Genomic DNA, 6,000 nt, shown 5'->3' on the forward strand with positions numbered 1-6,000 from the left:
TAGTATGATTGGATGAACGATTGTTTTACTCTCAGTTGGAGACACACACGTTGTTGTTACCACAGCTGCACAGAGTCCAACTGATGAATGAGAGATCTCAACCCCACCCTATCCTGTGCCGTCCTTTATATCTCTGACATCTTTGAGCTCCATTGTGGCAGTCACTGGGTTTATCTACTTCTCTGGGGATCTTCACCTCTTTCCTTGACCTTCCAACTTCCCCAGTATCATATCCTTCTCCAAGGAATAGCCTCGCCTAGCAACATGTCCCAAGTATATGAGACAAAGCTTTATCGTCTTTGCCTCCAAGGAATACCCTGGTTGCACTTTTTCCAGGACCCGTCTGTTTTGTTCATTTGGTCGCCTGTAGGATATTCATGACTCATCTCAAAGGCTCTCATTCTTCTACCATCCTTAGTCCTTATCCCACTTTCAGATGCATAGCAACAGATTGCAGTGACTGTGGTTTGTATCAGGGGTGAACAGGTACGCACAAGAGCAATCCTTTCTCTCCTGGGATACACAACATTACAACGTCCAAGTATTACAAGCTTTAATCACTCAGCTGATTACTGAACCCAGCAGTGGCTCAGTGGAAGATTAAAACGTGGCAGGCAGCTCCTATAATAATTGCAGCTCAGAAATATCATAAGACAAGCCCCCTTTGCTGTGTGTCATGCTTGTAAGAGAGAATGATGGACGTGATAGCACCCAACAGCAAGATGGGATCCCGGGTGGTTAAAAAGGTCAACATTTGGGTGCTCACAGAAACATCAGTGATTTGAATCCACCTAGCATATTGGTGAGTGGCTGAGTACAGAAAGTGTTGCACTTTTTAACCCAAAAGCAGGAGGTTCAAATCTATCAGCTGTTCCAGGGGAGAAAAAATAAGCAATCTCCTCTCCTGCTAATTATGTTGTTGTTGTTGTTGTTATGTGCTGTCGAGTCGTTTGTGACTCATAGTGACCCTGTGTACAACAGCCCTAAACCCTGCTCTGTCCAGTGCCAGTCTCATTGCCTCTGACACACCCATCCCGATTACCCCAGTCACGGAATCAATCCACCTCATAGAGGGTCTTCACCTCCTGAGCTGTCCTTCCACTCTGCCCAGCATGATGCCCCTCTCCAAAGACCTGTCTCTCCTTACAACATGTCCAAAGTATGTCAGACAAAGCCCCAGAATCCTTGCCTCCAAGGAGTAGCCTGGTTTAACCCTCTCTAGGGTGAATCTGTTTGTTTTCTTGGCAGTCCATGGTACATTCAATACTCTTCTCCAGCACCACAGCTCAAAGGCATCAATTCTCCTTCTATCCTCCCTAGTCACTGTCCAACTCTCTGATGCATAACAAGTGATTGCAAAGACCATAGCCTGTATCAGGTGCACCATAGTCTCCAGAGAGACACCGTTGCTCTTGAGTACTTTAGAGAGGTCCCTAACAGCAGACTTTCCCATCACAATAAGTTTTTTTATTTCCTGGCTGCTGGTGCCAAGAATGTAGACCATGGAGTCAAGCAAACTGAAGCTGTGAACAATCTCCATCTCTTCACCATTCATCCTGATGCTACCAATTGGTCCAGTGGTGAGAATCTTTGTCTTCTTGACATTGATTCTCAGTCCATACTGAAGGCTACAGTCCTTGACCCTCTGCAGTAAGTGCATGAGGTCCTCCACAGTTTCAGCGAGCAAGGTTGTGTCATCTGCATAACGCATGCTAATTATAGCCTCTGAAAATCTGCAGGAGAGTCAGCAGTGGGTCAGCTCCACCTCAACAGGAATGAATTTTTCACGTGTTTATTGAGCTGCTAACCGGAAGGTCGCCTCCACCAGAGAAAGAGATCCTCTTGTAAACGTTTTGGCCTCAGCAAGCTGATGGAGGGTTAAGGTGTGTTAGACTCGATTTGCTGGCAATTTTTGTGAGGTACTGTCCAAGACAACTACAACTTTTAGCAACCCTTTGAACAGTGGATCTGAACCTTGCTGTATCCTTACACCACCCTTATCATCTGTGCCGTATTCTCAAGCCAATTGTAACCATCTCTGTGTCAATCCATTGCATTGAGGATCTTCCTCTCTTTTGCTGGCCTTCTACCTTTCCAAGTAGGGCACCCTTTTCCAAAGACTGCTGGCAGAAGATGAATGGATGGATCAATGGGTGGGTGGATGGATGGATGGAGATATAGATGTACATTTATCTATATATCGATATCTATGGATGGCGAAGAGATTGAGATTGTTCACAGCTTGAGTTTGCTCGGCTCCACAGTCAACACTCTTGGCACCAGTAGCCAGGAAATCAAAAAACTTATTGTGATGGGAAAGTCTGTGGCTAGGGACCTCTCCAAAATACTGAAGAGCAACAGTGTCTCTCTGGAGACTAAGGTGCGTCTGATACAGGCCATGGTTTTCGCAATCACTTGTTATGCATCAGAGAGTTGGACAATGACTAGGGAGGATAGAAGGAGAATTGATGCCTTTGAGCTGTGGTACTGGAGAAGAGTATTGAATGTACCATGGACTGCCAAGAAAACAAACAGATTCATCGTAGAGAGGATTAAACCAGGCTGCTCCTTGGAGGCAAGGATTCTGGGGCTTCATCTGACATACTTTGGACATGTTTTAAGGAGAGACAGGTCTTTAGAGAGGGACATCATGCTGGGTAGAGTGGAGGGACAGCGCAGGAGGGGAAGACCATCTATGAGGTGGATTGATTCCGTGACTGGGGTACTTGGGACGGGTTTGTCAGAGGCAATGAGATTGGCACTGGATAGAGCACGGTTTAGGGCTGTTGTACATAGGGTCGCTATGAGTCGCAAACGACTCGACGGCACATAACAACAATGACAATAACATCTATAGTTACAGATATATCTATACATATATAGTTATATATAGATATTTATTTGTAGATGCTTATTTCTAGTCTCTCTATGGTGGAAAAAATAAAGCTCCTGTGACCTAGTGGTAAGAAGCTGCACTGCAATCCCAAAGGCTCGTGGTTCAAATCCACCAGCTTCTCTTTGGGAAGAAAATAGACATGCTCCTTCCATGTGATTTAATGCCTCTGAAAACCTGCTTGAGGGTCATTTATGGGTTGGCTCCAATTCACTGGCATGCAACAACAATAACAATGACAAGATGCACTGACGGTCTACTCCATAGCGAAAAAGATCCTTTGGAATTAAGTTCTGTTCTGCTATAGTCAGAATGAATAGAAGGCAATCTACGAGCATGTGCGAAATCCAGTTGTTTGGGGTTTTTCTCCCTTTAACCCTAAAGCATTATCTTCTGAACCATCTGAATCCTGGTTTCTCACTTTTCCCTGAAGATCCTCCTACTTGCTTCCTGCTGGTGCGAGATTTCAAAGTCTAGGTGGACCTTAGAGATGCTGCAGCTCGGCCCCAGGCGACCGCGATAGCACTGTTATCGCCATTGGGTCAGTCCAATGCCATCATTCCTTTTTCTCTTTGGCTGAGTTGATGTCTGTGCTGTGCTGACACCTACGCAGTGTCCCATAGCACAAGGGGAAAGGTTCAAAGGTAAACAGGTAAAACAGGATGTGTAATGATGACAGCCACCAAGTGAGTATGTGCTGTTAAAAAAGCCTTCCTCAAACCTTTATCTTGTAAATGCAACAGCAAATCACTACATTCATCTGCAGACTACAGTCAAGCCACAGTCTTTATAAGGAGAACAGCCTCCAAAGTGACTGATACAGGATATATGGCTGACCACATAACTTCCAGTCTGAATGTACCCACATCTCATTTGCAGAACAATGAGGGAGAACAAATAAAGCCCCTCTACCCTACCCCAGGCACAGCTTCCCCACAAAACCTCAAAATTGACGGTGTTCTCTTAATGACTGTAAATTAGCTGAGAGCGCTTCACTGCAATTCACAGGGACCCCACTTGTCTGAGTTTTCTACCAGATGACTTTTCTAAAGTAGATCAAAGAGGACTTTCTTCTCAGGAACCTCTGGGAGAACTAGAACCTCTGACCTTTGAGTTAGCAGTTCTTTGTCTTCACAGTTTGCACCAGTCAGGAACTTCCATGACACCTTTGTTAGTGCTATAAACCTGTAAGTTGACTTCAGCTAGTAGCAATCTTATGTGACGATGTAGACTGGCATTAAGGAAGCAGAGAAACACATCTTTCTCCCCCTGTGCAAACGCTAGGTTGTTGCCAACCTTCCCGTTAACAACTGAACACATTAAATACACCCACCACCGAGTTTCCCTTAATAATGTTATGCCACTGGGGGACTGGGGGAGAAGAATCTGACTAGAATGTTGTTGTTCTTGTTGTTGTTGTTTTTGTTGATTGCCTTCAAGTCGAGCACGACTCATAACAACCCTATGAACAAAAGGCCTGAAGCCTTTCTATAACTATCACATTTATCTAAATTCATAGAGTTTCCGGAGTCAGTGGATACCACTCCTACATGAATACAACCAAAAATCTGTGAAGCTTACATGTTGTGATGTGGCCAAGCTATGTATCGTTGGGTCAGAACTCATCCATTGCAGGTTTTTCAGAGGTTGTAAATCACATGAGCAGAGATTGTTCCTCTAGTCTGTGTTGTAACTGGTAGATTCAAAGTGCATATCTTTGTGTTGGTAGAGCAACCCATCAGAATTCTCTGAAGTTCACATACACACCACAAAAAAACCCTCAAAAACAAAAACAAAAAAAACCCTACCACAAAACAGAAACTTGCTACTATGGAGTTAAGATTCATAACAACTCTAGACATTCCCCATAAAAGTTCCAAGTTTATAACTCTTTAAAAGAATAGGCTGAGCTCTGGTGGCCTAGTGGCAAGAAGCTGCACTGCAATCCCAGAGGTGTGCGGTTCAAATCCACCAGAGATGCTCTGCTGAAGAAGGAGGGACAATCTTTTCCTGTACCAGTCAGATCCAATTTGATGGTACACACACACAAAATAATAAAATAAAATAAATTAAAAAAATAAAAAAGAATAGGCTGCTTCCTTGTAAGGGTGGAGTAGCTGGTGGGTTTAAATCATTCACAATTCCATTGGCAGCTGAGGGCTTTTATCAGTGAACCACCAGGGGCACTTTCTCATCCTTCAGGGACTCTTCGAATTTGCCAGAACAGCCAGAACAGAGTGAAAAATGAATGACTGCAGATCCTCTGATGTTGTTAAGCGGCCTGGCATCTTTCTCCAACTCTCAGCTGAGAGTGTCATTTGGACAATGAACGAGGTTGTCAGCAGGCTTTACCTGGGCGCACGGCGGTCTTTAACCTTGAGCCTCTTGTGCCATGTTGGAAATGCAGAGAATTGCAGAATGGAACGTTTGCAGAACCCCGTGCGTCATTCTACGTCAGAGCTCCCCCCAACTGCAGGAGCTCGGCTGTGCCTCACACAGCACCCCCAGAGGATGCAGGTTTTACAGAAGGTCCTAGGATGAGACACCGTCTCAGCTGTGCCTCATACAGCACCCATAGAGGATGCAGGCTTTCAGAAGGTCCTAGCATCAGACCAACCTCAGTTGAGTGCTTAATCATTTGCATCCCACACAGACTCCTTCATTGAATACAGAAAGTATTTCTTGGGTGTGAATTTTCAGTAGCTTGATAAGCTAGCGTAAGAAAGACTGCAAGTAGGAAAAGAGAAGGTGCAAACATTTCACAGAAGCCCCTCTGCCGTTCAGCAACGGATATCTTGTTGAGCAAAAGAATTGAAACCTGGTTTAAGAGTAGGATATAGCATCCTCCTTATTTTCGTTTTAAGGAATATGTACACCAAACCATGTATGTAACAGGTGTAACAGAGATGTACAGGATCAATGCTGTAACATTGTATCTCTCTCCTCATACTGCCATTACTACTGTCAGCCTTCACAGCATCACACCACCATGAAAATGTAAGCTCAGTGCCTGACATTCCCGTATTCCCCCTCCCTCCCCTCCTCAGACTACACCAATAACGTCTGATTCCCTTATAGATTTGCTTCTTTTTTTTTCTATAATTATA

General features: G+C 44.5%; 1 protein-coding gene across 4 annotated transcripts in view; it reads left to right on the plus strand.

Moving 5' to 3' along the window:
- NLGN4X (neuroligin 4, X-linked) overlaps positions 1-6,000 on the plus strand; it is a 341,308-nt gene that overhangs the window by 316,687 nt on the left and 18,621 nt on the right. The gene's annotated exons all lie outside the window — the stretch shown is intronic.

Source organism: Elephantulus edwardii, unplaced genomic scaffold (assembly GCF_000299155.1).
Source record: "Elephantulus edwardii isolate Elephantulus edwardi_28Jun2011 unplaced genomic scaffold, EleEdw1.0 scaffold00344, whole genome shotgun sequence".
NCBI lineage: Eukaryota > Metazoa > Chordata > Mammalia > Macroscelidea > Macroscelididae > Elephantulus > Elephantulus edwardii.